Source organism: Triticum dicoccoides, chromosome 5B (assembly GCF_002162155.2).
Source record: "Triticum dicoccoides isolate Atlit2015 ecotype Zavitan chromosome 5B, WEW_v2.0, whole genome shotgun sequence".
NCBI lineage: Eukaryota > Viridiplantae > Streptophyta > Magnoliopsida > Poales > Poaceae > Triticum > Triticum dicoccoides.
Genome location: NC_041389.1, coordinates 471,509,733 through 471,528,727, shown reverse-complemented (window position 1 = coordinate 471,528,727; position 18,995 = coordinate 471,509,733).

Sequence of the window (18,995 nt, the reverse complement as noted above, 5' to 3'; positions counted from 1 at the left end):
CCCACCACATGCGACTGGATCCCTTCCAAAGTCACTGAAGAGACCCTCAATGAATATGTGACCATGGGTGATTTAGCCGCCAAAGAAGTCATTCATTGGCGGGCTCTAGGCGCTGAATGCCCTCCTGAACCTCAAGAGGGCGAGGTCATAGTTTTTAAAGATCATTTGCTCCGTGGCTTTTCCCCACCCGGCTCAAAGTTCTTTCGAGGTGTGCTTCACTTTTACAACCTTCATCCTCAAGATATTGGTCCTAATTCTGTCTCCAATATATGCAATTTCCAAGTGTTCTGTGAAGCATACCTTGGCGAAGAGCCCTCTATAGATCCGTTCAGAGATTATTATTATATCAACCGCCAAAATGAAATGCCTGACAGGCTTAGTCTTGAACTCGGAGGTGTTTCAATTCAAAGGCGGAGAGAATTGACCTTCCCAGCCGCCACCCTGCCGAGTCATCCTAAGGATTGTAATTTCACCTGGTTCTATTGCAAAGATACCTCTCCAGAAGGAGAAAACCCCCTGCCGGGTTATCGTCCACATTGTCTTCCTACCAGCGGCCCACTGCTAGGCCGGATGACTGCTGTGGAACGTGGTCTTTATTCTTCCACTTTTTCAAAGATCAGGCCCTTTATTGCAAACGGCTTAACTAGAGTCGATCTTGTTCACTGCTGGGTCTCATGGAGAATTCTACCTTTAAGCCACCGCTCCGGCTTAATGTTGAATATACTGGAAGTCCCAATGATCCATTGCGCTACAATTCCACTGAGTTGTCTGAGCAGGAAATCAATGAAACTGTCAAATCTCTCCTTGGCGAGTCCTTGGCAAACTGCAGCAAAACGGGGCTAGCTCCTTATTATACTCTCAACCCGCCGCCAACTATAAGTACCCTTTCATATATATCGTTTGTTTTTGTAAAAATCTCTAGTTCTGATCCTATTGTTCATGTATATCCAGGCCGACTCCTCCTTCTAGAAAAACAAGATACAAACCACTACCGCTCCAGCAAAAAGGGTCAAAACAACCGGCCGCGGTCCGGGTCATCCTAAGAAGCCCACAGCGCAAGAGCAACTCGAACTGGACGACTCAGAGGTAGAACTTGATTTCACTTGGTACTCTTTTTAGGGATAATTAGATTTATGCCCCTAGTTGGGTCCCACTCGTCTGTTTTACCCCTAATTCCCAAAAGTCACCGGTTCTGTCCAAGTCACTTTGCTCCTCTTATGCTTTTGCCCTTTGACCATTTGACCGTCAGTTTGAAAACTTCATAACTAATTCATACTAAATCAAAAAAATTCAAATAAGATACCAAAATGTTCAGAAAAACATCACCTATATGTAAGTGTCATTTGCATTCATGAAGAAAGTGTTGGAAAGTGCACATCCGAGTTTTAGCTCTTTTGATGCCACGATGAATAGTAAACTCTAAGAAAATTCAAAAAAATTCAAAAAAAATATGGTGGCAAAGAACGACAAATGTTCTAAGTGCTTGCCAAGTTTCATTAGGGAACGACATTCGTGGAAGTCGTGGCAAAAAAATAATCTATTTTGGAGTGCTGATTGTTTTTTTTGCCGCGACACCCATGAATGTTATTCCCTGATGAAACTTGGCAGGCACTTAAAACATTTGTCATTCTTTGCCACGATTTTTTTGAATTTTTTTGAATTTTTTTAGATTTTACTATTCATGGTGGTAGCATAAGAGCTAAAACTCGGATGGGCACTTTCCAACACTTTTTTCATGAATGCAAATGACACTGACATATAGGTGATGTTTTTCTGAACATTTTGGTATCTTATTTGCATTTTTTGATTTAGTATGAATTAGTTATGAAGTTTTCAAATTCACGGTCAAACGGTCAAAGGGCAAAAGCATAAGAGGAGCAAAGTGACTTGGACAGAACCAGTGACTTTTGGGAATTAGGGGTAAAACAGACAAGTGGGACACAACTAGGGGCATAAATCTAATTATCCCTTCTTTTTATGCAACTTATTGATGCTGATTCACCTCAGGAGGAAACGGATACAAGACGAGCAGACGTCGTTGAGGTAATCCCTGTCTCCTTCGACTCAGAAACCTTACCAAGAGAGAAAACACAGCGGGTCGTCAGGAAAGTACAGTTTTCCTATCCTTTTCCTCATTTAGACCACAACTTTCTTTTTGAAGAAACAACAACATGAGTCCAGATGGCACACTCGGGACAACGGGCAAGAAGAGCTGATGACCGGCTTACCCAACACACCACCGCCTCGTAAACATCGTCATGAGGTGCCTCAAAGTCCTACTTCCTCTCTTTCACGAGTCGGCCTCATCCGGCATCCTCTTAATTCTTCTGACTCGGCATATCAGGATACTTCTCACTCTTCTAGCGAATCAAACGGGACAAAATTCCCCACATTTATGGTTAACCCGGCGTAAGTTCTATTACTTCTTGAATAAATTTACTTTCCCTTTCATACTTACCAAACTGAATAATTGTCCTTATAGGGCCAAGGCAAAAATAGGCAAGAAGCAAAAACCTGGCCCTTCCAAGACTGTTGAGGCTTCTGAACAAGAGAAACATGCGCCGAAGGCTGGTGAAGCGCAAACCCAGGAAATTGAAGATTCTGAGAGCCGGCAAGATAACCCGCCTCCGGAAGCCGATTTTGTTAATCCTGACTCAGCCGCTGATATTAATGACGATCCGGCAACCCATCAAGACCCATCAAGTCCTAAACCGTCTTCTCCTATCAAACATTCAGACAAGACTCCTGTTGATGGCCATATTGAAGAGGTGATTGTCACTGGATCAGCTTACCAGCTGCCCGGCGTCTCCACAGTACTAGCCAAACATTCCCCCAAGGATGAAGCACACTTGCTAGATAAAAAGAAGCCCAAGCTTGATCTTGAGAACTACTCAAAGTTGAATGCTAGTGAATTGTACTCTAGTTATTTGAAATGGCTTCATACAAGCCGCGACCTGGAAGCCAGCATGCTAGCGACTAAAGTCCAAAGCCAGGCCGGGTTACCAAACCCAAAATGCTCAAATATGAGTCATTTAATCAGGGTTGCATGGCCTGAATTGAAAAAACGCACTTTAGTAGAAAAATCTTTAAGAGATACAAAACCAAAATATTCAGAAGAAAGAAAAACCATGTGCTTTCATAGGCCGCACAACCTTAAAATTATCTGGCCGGCTCACCAAAGCACGTCCAAACTGGCTAACAAAGCCATGTGCTTTCATAGGCCGCACAGCCTTAGAGTTAATCCTCGCTCACTGTAAGTCGGCCCTCATGTGACAAACCACCATTTTAACCTTAACGAGTTCAGGGTCTTGAAAAAGATTGACTGCTAAGCATGCGGCGGGTCACTCAGGATTACCTGGCGGAGGAGCATCATGCAAACAGGTAGGATAACTCGGGATTCGGCATCCACGCCTGGTCAAGAGGGTATGAAAGCTAAACCCGTTGGGTTGGAAGCCCCCAAGTGACCTTATGAACATATAATAAAGAGTAAGATGCATAGAAATGAAATGATAGAGGCCCTGAATTATCAGGGATGCCGACTTTGTTATATTGATCATAATATATACGTTGATAAAAGTATGTACAATGACAAGAACCGGTGGTTCAAGTATAATAAGGTCGGAGATGAGCAATATTCCAGGGCCGACAGGTCTCCTCCTCGGTTGTGCGTGAGTCCTTGTTTTCTCATATATCAATGAGGTAGTATAACCCGTTGTTCAGGTTTTTCCTGACCACAAAAGGTCCTTCCCAAGGCGGGGATAACTTCATATCTGTTTGATCTTGGATGAGCCGGAGCACTAAATCGCCTTTGAAATGTTCGAGTCTTAACTTTGCGGCTATGATAGCGACGCAGATCTTGTTGACATAGTGCTGAACAAGCCGCCGCTAGGTCTCGCTCCTCATCCAAAGCATCAAGTGTGTTTTGACGTGCTATTTCATTATCAGCTTTAATATAAGCCGCCACACAGGGCGAGTCATGACGGATATCGCTTGGAAGAACCGCCTCAGCCTCGTAGACCATGAATTAAGGCATATAGCCTGTTGACCTGTTGGGAGTGGTATTGGTACTCCAAAGTACTAAGGGTAACTCCTCAACCCAACAACCCAGCGTCCGCTGCAAAGGAACCATAAGCCGGGGCTTCATGCCTCTCAAAATTTCTTGGTTTGCCCTCTCAGCTTGACCATTGGACTGTGGATGAGCCACAGAAGAGACGTCAAGACGAATATGCTCTTGTTGACAAAACTCTCTCATAGCACCTTTAGACAGATTAGTGCCATTATCAGTTATGATACTATGAGGGTAACTAAAATGGAAGATCAACTTTTTAACAAATTGAACTGCCGTTGCCGCATCACACTTGCTGACCGGCACTGCTTCAACCCACTTGGTAAATTTGTCAACCGCAATCAAGAGGTGGGTTTTCTTATCCTTAGACCTTTTGAAGGGTCCAACCATATCAATCCCCCAGACTGCAAATGACCAAGTAATTGGAATCATCCCCAACTCTTGAGCCGGCACATGAGCGCGTCAAGAATTTTCTGACACCCATCGCACTTACTGATGACATCCTTTGCATCAGCATGAGCCGTCAACCAATAAAACCCATGACGAAAGGCTTTAGCCACTAGGGATTTAGAGCCGGCATGATGACCACAATCACCTTCATGGATTTCTCTTAGAATTTCATGACCCTCCTCCAGAGAAACACAACGCTGGAACACACCGGTGACACTCACTACAAAAAAATACACTTCCGTGATGATACGTGTTTGTCACAGTAGGTCGCGTTTTTGTCATGCATGTACATCCATGACGATTTTATGACAGAATCAAGATAGTCATACTTGTGCTGTCGTAGAAGTGTTCCATGACATTACCAAAGTTATCATCACGGAAGTGTCCACTTCCATGAAGATAAATCACGCGTCCAGAAGTGCTTTCGTCAAGGGTGACCGACACATGGCATCCACCGTAACAGAATGTTGTTAAGCTATCGGGTCGTGTTTTGGATCCGATAACCCGTTAACAGCCCCGACCAATGGGAAATTTCCACGTGTAAAATTCTTATTGGCCGAACAAAACACGTGTCAGCTAGTCAGTGGGTCAGATAGGCGCCTATGATATGTCAACACGTGCCACGGCCCACCATTGGCCCATTTAGCTTACAAAGCCAGCCCATTTGACTTGGTCAAAAGTTAACGGGCTGGCCCATTAAAAGCCTGTTAATGGTCTCTTCGTAAATAGCCCATTTTACGGTCCGGTAACTCACGACCCATTAGGACCTAACGTAAATCGGCCCAACAACATCATGTGGGCCTCAAATATAACACCAACCCATTTCACTTTTGGCCCATGTATGGCCCACGACGTCTTTAGGCCCATATGAGGCCTTCATATCTTTAGGCCCTTTAGAGACCCACGGTGACTCTAGCCCATAATGAACAGTAATTTTCTTTGTACCCGTTAACGACCCGTGATTCACATAGGCCGTTTCCAACCCGTGTTAGCTTTCGGCCTATTGACGGCCTATACGTTCTTGGGCTCCTTCCCGGCCCTCGATTACTTCTGGCTCGTTACTGGCCTATTCCCCTAATGGGCCAAATTCGGCCCATGGCAAGAGTCGGCCCATTTCTGGCCTGTTAACCCGTTGCGCCGTTTCCAGCCCGTCCTATATTCTGGCCCATTAACGACTCGTTATGCCTGTGAAAGAATTAAGACTTTGTTGTCCTCCGGCCTATTAACAGTCCATTACCATGCTGGGCTGATACCAATTATGCCCATTTACGGCCCATGTAGACCCATTTATCCGACGGCCCAAGGCCCACCGATTCTACGGCCGTGTTGGAGGCACATTTATCGATGGCCCGTAGGAGACCCATGGATCCTACAGCCCGTATATAGCCCATGGTTGTTGCGCCCACTAGAAAACAAGGGAAAAAGAAGAGTAGGAAATAAATAAGGACAAAACTAACGCTAGGCTATTAAGGCGATTGCACAGATTAAATCCACTCGGCATCAAAGATCGCCACCAGTGCAAATATAGGGAACACCCTACACTATACAAAAATGGCTTGCTGTTTTCTTCAGCCGGTGGCTGCACGTAAAGAACAAATTTTGTATCGCACCAAAACAAATTACAACTATATAACAAAAGGAAGGTTGGCATAAAACTTAACAATCTAGCAGATAAATGCACCACCAAAAGTTCAGAAGCTCAGTTCATTTGACTTGACTATTATGTTTTCATGCTGTATTGTCCGATGGAGCACCATAACCCTCGCCTTCATTTATCCTAGGCTCCTGAACAACATAGCAAATGTCTGATAGTCTGGTTTCAAAACCATGCATATCTTGACGACATCGAACAATGTCTCTCCCTGTTTCACAAAGGGTCTCTGTTAGGGAATGGACTTGTGTCTGGAGCGTAGATACAACATTACTTTGTGCTTGCATATCTTGATCATGAGGCAGTTTGGATGAGATTGCCTTAACAACCAACCCAATATTACGCAGGAACGTGCTTTTGGCACTGTTAGTGGACATGTACTGACCCACTGCAGCAAGAGCTGACATTGCGGTTATAGTTGCCTCACCACCTTCAGAAGGTGGCGGTTCCACCATTTTTTCCATAGCTCGTTGAAAAATTGAGTTTTTACATTAGTAGTACCAGAATAGAAGATATTAAGGAGGCAGAAAAACCAAACAAAATAGCTTTGGTCTATATACAGAACTTATTCTAGTGAACCCATGTAAAATATTAGTTGTATTTTATTGCAAAGTACATAATAAAACCAGGTTCCAAACATATGACCATGTACCATCGCTAATGTATTGTCTATTTCTTCACATTGTATTGAGGGCTAAGGATAAAGAGACGAAGTTTATAATAGGATAAGCATAGTATGACATCATTCATATCACAAAACAACTGAGAACAGGCAAACAGACAATTGTAAATTTGTGTGGGCAAGTCCAGCACGGAACTAGATTACGGGTCAAGATCAAAGGAACATCACTCCTCTCTTTTAAACCTTGTAGGGTGCAATGATACGCTAAGACAATTGTGTATAAAATTGAAAAGAGTAATAGACATTGGCTGCAAACCATTTAGTTCAAGGCACAAGTCAGAGTAAGTAGTAGTTAAAAGGCATGAGGATTAAGGACTTACAACAGCTGCTTTGACTAGTGTAGTCATGCCCTTCTTCTTGCTGGTGTGACAGTCCTTGAAGATTTCCACAGCATTTGGTTCATGTACTTTTTGGTGCTTGTGGGCTTTCCTTTGCATTTGGAACAAGTCAATATAGATCTGATAATATGGTACAGCGAAAAGAGTGAAACAACAGCTAATTACAAGAGCCTCGTAGTGTGCAATATAGCTACGAGATCCTGCCATCTGTTGGAATTTCACTTTCGTACGGTTGGCCTTGTTCTTTGAATAGTTCACCTACAAGAAGATAGATTTGTGTGGCACATGCGTAAATAGGACTTTGACATGTGATCTGATCACATATATATATATATAATGTACCTGATACTTCGGATCAGACCAATGTTTAACGAGGCCCCTCCAGTCTTCATCCGATATATTTTCCACTGGAGATGTTTGGGAAAGTTCACTGTTAGTCTTGCCTTCAAAGTGAGTTTTCCTCAAGTTATACCAATACTGTCGTAGAGCAGACTTGGAAACATGGGTGCAAGCTTGTCTGGTTGCATCATCTTGGCTATCCAACTTGAACCTCATCTGTTGAAAATTATGGGAGTCTCATTATCAGCAACCTAGAAAGTATGGGACAGAGCACGACGATATTACTAGTTTCCATACATAACCATACTTACAGATAAATGGCCGAGGAAGGTGTTGAACTGGGTTTCGTCTTTGTCATTCCTGTACTGAATCCATGTTGGGAGGATACATACATGACACCTAACGGCAACCGCTGCCTCTGATACTAACTTGGCTGACTCTGTAGCATCACGTGGCCTTTTTAAACCTGCCTCAAAACGGATCTCCATTCTTCCTCCTCTAGATTTAGTTAACCATCGAGCATTATCCCTGATGTTTGTTTCCTCTTGCGCCTAGGTGCTAGTCCAACAACGAACATAGGAAGTGTTAGTGTACATCAAACTGTGAGACTACATATAAAGAAGCATGCAACTGTAACTTGACTCCAGCAACTACCTTCTTGTTGTTGAAGCTCATAAGGTTCATTTGATCTTGCCAACTCGTCTTGTGTCAAGAGTGCTTGGGAAGTAGTGTCAAGTGGCAAGGGAGCTTGGGAACGTGCTGCTAGCTCAGTTGATGCACGAGTAACTCGTGCAGCTGGTAGTACTATGGTAGGTGTTGCAAGAACTAGGGTTGTCTCTGCTTGTTTGGTGGCAGCTATTTGTTTTTGTTTGGCTTTTTTTGCAGCCCGTGTAGCATGGGATGCCCTGTTTGTAGAATTTTCCGCTGGACTTTGACCTTCTATTGCACCATCAGTACCAGCAGAATCTGTAGGATTCATCCGCTTCTCATTCCCTACCATTCTCTGTTTCTTCCTCTTTCTCTTTGCCATGCTAAGTCAAGCCGACAAGAAAAACGAATAAAATTTAGTTCTTCAGAACAAATTGATGCGTGATACAGACGAATAAAACTTTGATGTTAGACAACCACATGATAGGAGGATGTAATATGTATGAAAAACAGGACGGAAGAGATAACCAGAACTATGATGTGTAAACTAAGAAGAAGACATTTCACCAAATTAGAAGCAATGCAATGGAAGGTAGACACCATATGAAAGATTCTACAAATATTGCTCTGCCAAGTTAACAGTGTCTCAGCATAAATGGCATTTAAACAAATGTGAAGCAGTACAAGAAATAAATCATATGTAAGATGCAAACAACATCACACTACCAAGTTAGAGGTCTCTCGTCATTAGTGCCATTGCATATTCACAGCATTGCATATTCACAACTTATGATGTTAAACTAAGGAGAAGGCATTTCAACAAATTAGAAGCAATGAAAGCTAGATACCATGTGAAAGATGCAATGAATATCACTCTACCAAGTTAAAACTGTCTCGTCATAAGTGCCATTTCAACAAATTAGTAGTACAAGCTAGAAAAGAATGCGAGATGTAACCTATATCACACTCCAAAGTCAAATGTGTCTTATGATAAGTGATTGTTGCAGGTTACACAACAGTAGTAATTTGATGTAAGAACATGGTGTGATAGACAGATATTGTATGTTCTAGAAACAGGAACACGTGTCTTATATATTCAAGTATAATGTGTAAAGTAAGCAGATGGAATTCAACAAAAAATAGAAGCAATACAAGCTAGACATCACACATAACATGAAACCACATATAGCAGTGCCAAGTTAGAGGGAGCACCGGTGATGGTGCACTAGGGGAGACGTGCTCATCATAAACACAACTTTGTTGAGTGTCTATGCATGTGTTGTCTTGGAAATCATCTTGGGGGGGGGGGGAGGAGTAGAAACTATAGAGGCCCTCCGTATGGAAGGAGCACCTTTATCCGCTGCCTTGCTAACTTCATTCCGCTTTATTGATTTTGAATTGTCAAGTAAAACCGACAAGAAAAAGCAATAAAATTCTCTCTTCAGAACTCATTCATGCATGATACTGACAATCACTACTTTGATGTAAGGCAAACACATGATACCAGGATGGAATATGTACGAAAAACAGGACGGCATGGCATGTTCACAACTGTTTGTGTAAACTAAGCAGAAACCATTCCAACAAATAAGAAGCAATGCAAGCTAGACACCACATGAAAGATGCAACCAATATGACTCTGCCAAGTTAAAAGCGTCCCATCATAAATGGAATTTGAACAAATTAGAAGCAGCGCATGCTATAAATCATATGAAAGATGCAACTAATATCGCACTGCATATACTAAAGGTGTCTCGTCATATTGATTGACACGGGATACAAAAAAACAATAGTTTTATGTAAGGACATGCTTAATAGACAGATGTACTATGTACTAAATACAGGATGGCATGTCACATTAACAGGTATAATGTATAAGCTAAGCAAACTAGCACATGCAGTTTAACCAGATTGGAAGAATTACAATCTAGACACCATATGCAACATGCAACCACATATCACGCTGCCAAGTTAGAGCAAGCACCTGCGATGCTAGTGTAGGGGAAATGCTGTAATCAACTACATAGCTACGTTCACTATCTTCATCTAGCCTTGCTGTTTCTTGAGAATCATGTTGGGAGGCTGATGCTACATTCTTTAAATGAGGAGTAGTCCACTTGCCTCCCTGCCTCATCATAAGTGATTAATGAGGGATACACAAGAATATTAGTTTGATGTAAGAACATGGTTAATACATAGTGTACTAGTATGTACCAAAAACAAAAAGGCATGTCGTATTCAAAGGTATAATGTGTAAGCTAAGTAGATGCAATTTAACCAAATTGGAAGCAATACAAGCTAGACATCCGGCTGGAGTGGTGAGGATGATCATCTAGGACCTGAGAGCCTGGTGGGAGGCGGGCTGCTTCGCCACCGTCGCGGCTTTTTAGTTGGCTTCCAGGTGATGCATGTCTTTGCTGGGCTTGTAACTAGACCAGCCAGTGCCCTGACTAGCTATTTGTCTTTTGGTGCTCACGGGATGGTGGTTCACGTAAAAAATATCTTTCCTTATCTTAATAAAGACCGACTTCGGCCTTTTGAATTCAAGCTAGACACCATATGGAACATGCAACCACATATGACACCGCAAAGTTAAAGCAAGCACATGGGGTGGTGGTTCATTGCGAGCGAGGTCATCAACTCCAGAGCTATGTTTACCGCCTCCATCTGCTGACACTGCACCCTTTATAGCGCTGTAAAGTGTCGTGCCTACCCACGAAGAAAGCTGGTACAACTTCTCTCTTTTCTTTGATGCGTCTCTCGAGGCAGACTCTGAAATACCCTTGCATAAAAACACAATAGTGAGAGTATGGGTGAAGTGTGTGTAGAACTAGTGCACTGTAAAAGTAGCAGATAGCAGGTGGCTAAAAAATAAATGACAGGAGACATATGATAGCTCTACACCATTGCATGGAAAACAAAATTAGATTCTACTCCGTATGATTTTGTAATATATGAGCACAGGAAATGCAGGTACTCCTCTGATAACCCACAAGTGTAGGGGATCGCAACAACTTTCGAGGGTAGAGTATTCAACCCAAATTTATTGATTCGACACAAGGGGAGCCAAAGAATATTCTTAAGTATTAGCAGTTGAGTTTTCAATTCAACCACACTTGGATAACTTAGTATCTGCAGCAAAATATTTAGTAGCAAAGTAGTATGATAGTAATGGTAACAGTGGCAAAAAGTAAAGATAGAAGTTTTGTAGTAGTTGTAACAGTAGCAACGGAAAAGTAAATAAGCGAAGCACAATATGTGAAAAGCTCGTAGGCATTGGATTAGTGATGTATAATTATGTCGGATGCGATTCCTCATGTAATAGCTATAACATAGGGTGACACAGAACTAGCTCCAGTTCATCAATGCAATGTAGGCATGTATTCCTAATATAGTCATACGTGCTTATGGAAAAGAACTTGCATGACATCTTTTGTCCTACCCTCCCGTGGTAGCGGGGTCCTAGTGGAAACTAAGGGATATTAAGGCCTCCTTTTAATATAGTACCGGACCAAAGCATTAACACATAGTGAATACATGAACTCCTCAAACTACGGTGATCACCGAGAAGTATCCCGATTATTGTCACTTCGGGGTTGTCGGATCATAACACATAATAGGTGACTATAGACTTGCAAGATAGGATCAAGAACTCACATATATTCATGAAAACATAATAGGTTCAGATCTGAAATCATGGCACTCGGGCCCTAGTGACAAGCATTAAGCATAGCAAAGTCATAGCAACATCAATCTCAGAACATAGTGGATACTAGGGTCAAACCCTAACAAAACTAACTTGATTACATGGTAAATCTCATCCAACCCATCACCGTCCAGCAAGCCTATGATGGAATTACTCACGCACGGCGGTGAGCATCATGAAATTGGTGATGGAGGATGGTTGATGATGACGACGGTGATGAATCCCCCTCTTCGGAGCCCCGAACGGACTACAGATCAGCCCTCCCGAGAGAGATTAGGGCTTGGCGGCGGCTCCATATCGTAAAACGCGATGAAACTTTCTCTCTGATTTTTTCTCCGTGAAACGGAATATATAGAGTTGGAGTTGAGGTCGGTGGAGCATCAGGGGGCCCACGAGACAGGGGGGCGCGTCCAGGGGGGAGGGCGCCCCCACCCTCGTGGACAGGGTGTGGCCCCTCTGGCCTAGATTCTTTTGCCAGTATTTTTTATATTTTCCAAAAGTTATCTCCGTGGATTTTCAGGTCATTCCGAGAACTTCTGTTTTCTGCACAATAAACAACACCATGGTAGTTCTGCTGAAAACAATATCAGTCCGGGTTAGTTTCATTCAAATCATGCAAGTTAGAGTCCAAAACAAGGGCAAAAGTGTTTGGAAAAGTAGATACGTTGGAGACATATCAACTCCCCCAAGCTTAAACCTTTGCTTGTCCTCAAGCAATTCATTTGATAAACTGAAAGTGATAAAGGAAAACTTTTACAAACTCTATTTGCTCTTGTTGTTGTAAATATGTAAAGCCAACATTCAGGTTTTCAGCAAAGATTATGAACTAACCATATTCACAATAACACTTAGGTCTCATATTTACTCATATCAATGACATAATCAACTAGCGAGCAATAATAATAAAACTTGGATGGCAACACTTTCTCAAAACAATCATAATATGATATAACAAGAAGGTATCTTGCTAGCCCTTTCTGAGACCGCAAAACATAAATGCAGAGCACCTTTAAAGACCAAGGACTGACTAAACATTGTAATTCATGGTAAAAGAGATCCAGTCAAGTCATACCCAATATAAACTAATAATAATGACTGCAAATGACAGTGTGCTCTCCAACGAGTGCTTTCTAATAAGAAGGTGATGACTCAACATAAAAGTAAATAGATAGGCCCTTCGCAGAGGGAAGCAGGGATTTGTAGAGGTGCCAGAGCTCGATTTTAAAATAGAGATGAATAACATTTTGAGCGGTATACTTTCACTGTCAATGCAACAACTATGAGATGGCGATATCTTCCATGCTACATACATTATTGGCGGTTCCCGAACAGAATGGTAGAATTTTATACTCCCCCACCACCAACAAGCATCAATCCATGGCTTGCTCGAAACAACGAGTGCCTCCAACTAACAACAGTCCTGGGGGAGTTTTTTTTAATTATTTTGATTTGCTTTGATTGATCTTGGGAGTGGGCATCCCGGTTACCAGCCATTTTCTCGTGAATGAGGAGTGGAGTCCACTCCTCTTGAGAATAACCCACCTAGCATGGAAGATACAAACAACCCTAGTTGAAACATGAGCTACTCGAGCATACAAAACAGAATTTCATTTGAAGGTTTGGAGTTTGGCACATACAAATTTACTTGGAACGGCAGGTAGATACCGCATATAGGAAGGTATGGTGGACTCATATGGAATAACTTTGGGGTTTATGGAGTTTGGATGCACAAGCAGTATTCCCGCTTATTACAGGTGAAGGCTAGTAAGAGACTGGGGAGCGACCAACTAAGAGAGCGACAACCGTCATGAACATGCATTAAAATTAATCAACACTGAGTGCAAGAATGAGTAGGATATAATCCACCATGAACATAAATATCGTGGAGGCTATGTTGATTTTGTCTCAACTACATGCGTGAACATGTGCCAAGTCAAGTCACTCGAATCATTCAAAGGAGGATACCACCCTATCATACCACATCACAACCATTTTAATAGCATGTTGGCATGCAAGGTAAACCATTATAACTCATAGATAATTAAGCATGACATAAGCAACTATAATCTCTAAATGTCATTGCAAATATGTTTACTTCATAATAGGCTGAATCAGGAACAATGAACTCATCATATTTACAAAAACAAGAGAGGTCGAGTTCATACCAGCTTCTCTCATCTTAATCAGTCCATCATATATCGTCATTATTGCCTTTCACTTGCACGACCAAATGATGTGTATAATAATAATAGTGCACGTGCATTGGACTAAGCTGGAATCTGCAAGCATTCAATTCAAGAGAGAAGACAAATTAATGGGCTCTAAATTAAATAAACAATCATGCATATGAGAGCCACTAAACATTTTCAATATGGTCTTCTCCTCTCGACCCCCAAATGAAAGAGAAGAAAATAAAACTATTTACACGGGAAAGCTCCCAACAAGTAAAAGAAGAACGAGAAATATTTTTGGGTTTTCATTTAATTACTACTACAAACATGGGAATTAAACTAACTATTTTTTTGGGTTTTTCTTAAGGTTTATCAAACACATAAGAAGAAAGCTTAGAAAAGAAATTAAACTAGCATGGACAATACAATGAAAGAGTATGAGCACCGACAACTAGGATAGTGTGTGAAAATGAATGTAAAGTTGATGAGAAATACATACTCCCCCAAGCTTAGGCTTTTGGCCTAAGTTGGTCTAATGCCAAGGATAGCGGCTACTCTCCCCGGTGTACTGAGGAGTGTCATCAGGATACCACTGACTAGCGATCTCCTCCGGATCCCACTGATAAGATGATGGACGATAAGGGTCCAGTGGAGGTTCCGGCTCAGGCTCTGGAGCGGATGCCTGGCCTCGATGAGCGTACACCGCTTACGGCAAGACAAGATAATTAACTGCAGTCAAATCAAACAACAAAGGGGCAGGCAAGGTAATAATCTCATTGTGTTTCTTATTAAATCTCAGGTTATACAGGAGCATCTTATCATCATTGTGAACAATAAACTCATGTGCCACCATGCTCCTGTAATCTAAAAGGTAAAGAGGCAACTTTGTCTCCTCTTTCTCATGGTGCCTAATAGGTATTTCAAAATGTTTAGCAAGGCGTGTAGCATAGATACCTCCAAAGATGGGGCCTTCTGTACGGTTCAGGCTTAGCCGTTTAGCAATAACGACACCCATACTAAAACTATTATCACCAAAAAAGGCATGGAACAGAATATTAATATCAGGAACACTGAAGTTTCCACTATTTCCATGACCAATTAAGCATCAACTAGCAAATATGGCAAAGTAGCATAAAACAGGAAAGCGTATGCTAGTGATTCTCGCATCGGAACCCTTTTTCGGATCCCCTACAGTAATGGTGTTAACAAAACCATCCACATATTTATGATGTGGTTCATCTAATCTGCCCTCAAAGGGTATTCTACATACTGCGGAAAGAATACTAAAGACATTTCCTTGAATTCATCATATAAATGAAATTATACTGATGGAGGTGAATTCTTGGGATAATAATAAAAGTTTTGCATGAAAGTATTGGTGAGTAAGAGATACTGATCGATCTGGTCGTGGAGGAAGTCGGTGACGCCTCCATTTTCAATCAAAGAATAAAAGTCTTCATAAATCCCGGCTTCTCTCAAGAAATTATCACAAGGCCATTCACACGGCCGTACTTCCGCTACGCGAGGAAGATCATACTTCGCCTTTTCCTTCTCTTTAGCTTGTTTATCTGGGAGTCTTGGCTAGAAGAGCCCCTCAAAAATCTCCTTATCATTTTCTGAAAATTTCTGAAATTTTTAGTAACTTCAAAATAAAAGTGAATAAAACTAAACAAGATTGGTAGCAACTACTCCTACAAGTGCCTAGAGCCTATATCATGCATTAAAATTACTTGGGACCTCATAAATTTAACATACAAGCTCAAGAACAGGGTCACCTATGCAGCAAAAATTTGCAAAGAATAAAGCACTAGAACAAAAACTAATTGGACTAATGGAGGAGTCACATACCAAGCAACAATCTCCCAAAGCAGTTTTGTGAATGGAGCTTTGAGCAAGGAGATCGAAAATCGCAGCAAAATGAGCAAGAACTCGTGCTTGAGCTGGATGGGGATTTTTTGTGTGAGGAAGATGGAGTGTGTGGGTGCAGGAATAAGTGGAGGGGGGCCACCATGGGCCCACGAGACAGGGGGCACGCCCAGGGGGTGTGGGCGCGCCCTCCACCCTTGTGGCCAGGTGCTTGCTCCCCCGCAGTGTTTTCAGTGCCTAAAATCCTCAAATATTCCATAAAAAACATACTAAATTTGCAGGGCATTTGGAGCACTTTTATTTTTGGGATATTTTTTTATTGCACGGATAATTCAGAAAACAGACAGATAATACTATTTTTTCTTTATTTATTCTAAATAATAGAAAGTAAAAAGAGGGTACAGAAGGTTGTGCCTTCTAGTTTCATCCATCTCATGATCATCAAAATGAATCCACTAACAAGGTTGATCAAGTCTTGTTAACAAACTCATTCCGAATAACACGGAACCGGAGAAATTTCGAATAACACTAGGTTACCTCAACGGGGATATGAACATCCCCAATAATAAGAATATCATATTTTTTCTTGACAATAGGAAGAGGAAATTCAAAACCTCCAATAATGATAGTTGGACTTTTTCCAGTAGAATTGATGCTATGAACTTGAGGTTGTTTCCTCGGAAAGTGTATCGTATGCTCATTACCATTAACATGAAAAGTGACATTGCCTTTGTTGCAATCAATAACAGCCCCTGCAGTATTCAAAAAGGGTCTACCAAGGATAATCGACATACTATTGTCCTTGGGAATATCAAGAATAACAAAGTCCATTAAGATAATGACATTTGCAACCACAACAGGCACGTCCTCGCATATACCGACAGGTATGGCAGTTGATTTATCAACCATTTGCAAAGATATTTCAGTAGGTGTCAACTTATTCAATTCAAGTCTATGATATAAAGAGAGAGGCATAACACTAACACCGGCTCCAAGAGCCTCCCCCAAGCATGGTGGAAATTTTGGCTTCCGGTATTTTTCTTTTATTTGTAATGATATCCTTCATATACTTGGCATAAGGATTTAATTTAAGCATATCAGTTAAGCGCATACGTAAGAAGATAGGTCTAATCATTTCAGCAAAGCGCTCAAAATCCTCATCATCCTTTGTCTTGGATGGTTTAGGAGGAAAAGGCATGGGTTTCTGAACCCATGGTTCTCGTTCTTTACTGTGCTTCCTAGCAACAAAGTCTCCTTTATCATAACATTGATTCTTTGATTGTGGGTTATCAAGATCAACAGCGGGTTCAATCTCTACATCATTGTTATTGCTAGGTTGAGCATCAACATGAACATTATCACCAGGTTCATGTTCATCACCTGATTGTGTTTCAGTATCAGAAATAGAAATATCATTGGGATTCTCAGGTGTGTCTATAACAGGTTCACTAGAAGCATGCAAAGTCCTATCATTTTTTATTTTCTTCTTTTTATAAGAACTAGGTGCCTCTAAATTATTTCTCCGAGAATCTTGCTCGATTCTCTTAGGGTGGCCTTCAGGATACAAAGGCTCCTGAGTCATTCTACCAGTTCTAGTAGCCACTCTAACAGAAAGTCATGTTTATTATTTAATTCACATTTAACTCTAGCCATATAATCACTCAAGCGTCCTATCTCGAAAGCATTATTCTTTAGTTCTCTACCAACATAAGCATTAAAACTTTCTTGTCTAGCCATAAAGTCATCGAATTCTTCTAAGCATGGGCTATGAAATTTAGTAGACGGGATTTCAACTTTATCATATCTATAGAGAGAATTTACCTTTACTACCTGTGTCGGGTTATCAAGACAATGTGTTTCTTCAATACGAGGTATATTAAGACCATGTATTTCTTCAATAGGAGGTAAATTCTTAACATCTTCAGCTTTAATACCTTTTTCTTTCATTGATTTCTTTCCTCTTGCATATCTTCAGGACTGAGAAATAGAACTCCCCTCTTCTTCGGAGTTGGTTTAGGAATAGGCTCAGGAGTTGGCTCAATTGGCTTAGGAATTTTCTCAGGAAGAGTCCAATTATTTTCATTAGCCAACATATTATTCAATAATAATTCAACTTGGTCGACTGTTCTTTCCCTGAAAACACAACCAGCACAACTATCCAAGTAGTCCTTGGAAGCATCGGTTAGTCCATTATAAAAGATATCAAGTATTTCATTTTTCTTAAGAGGATGATCAGGCAAAGCATTAAGTAATTGGAGAAGCCTCCCCCAAGCTTGTGGGAGACTCTCTTCTTCGATTTGCACAAAATTATATATTTCCCGCAAGGCAGCTTGTTTCTTATGAGCAGGGAAATATTTAGCAGAGAAGTAATAAATCATATCCTGGGGACTACGCACACAACCAGGATCAAGAGAATTAAACCAAGTTTTAGCATCACCCTTTAATGAGAATGGAAATATCTTAAGGATATAATAATAGCGAGACTTCTCATCATTAGTAAACAGGGTGGCTATATCATTCAACTTGGTAAGATGTGCCACAACAGTTTCAGATTCAAGGCCATAAAAAGGATCAGATTCAACCAAAGTAATAATCTCAGGATCAACAGAGAATTCATAATATTTATCAGTAACACAGATAGTTGCAGTAGCAAAAGTGGGGTCATGTTTCATTCTAGCATTAAGAGATTGCTGCTTCCATTTAGCTAATAACTTCTTAAGATCGTATCTATCCTTGCAAGCAAAAATATCTCTAGCATCTTCTTCATCCATAACATAACCCTCAGGAACAACAAGCAATTCATAATCAGGGGGAGAACTTTCATCATCAATATCATCAATAATATCATCATTACTAATTTCATTCTCTCTAACCCTAGCAAATTGTTCATCAAGAAATTCACCTAATGGCAAAGTAGTATCACGCACAGAAGTAGTTTCATCATAAGTATCATGCATAGTGTCGGTGTCAAAACCGGCGGATCTCGGGTAGGGGGTCCCGAACTGTGCGTCTAGGCGGATGGTAACATGAGACAAGGGACATGATGTTTTTACCCAGGTTTGGGCCCTCTCGATGGAG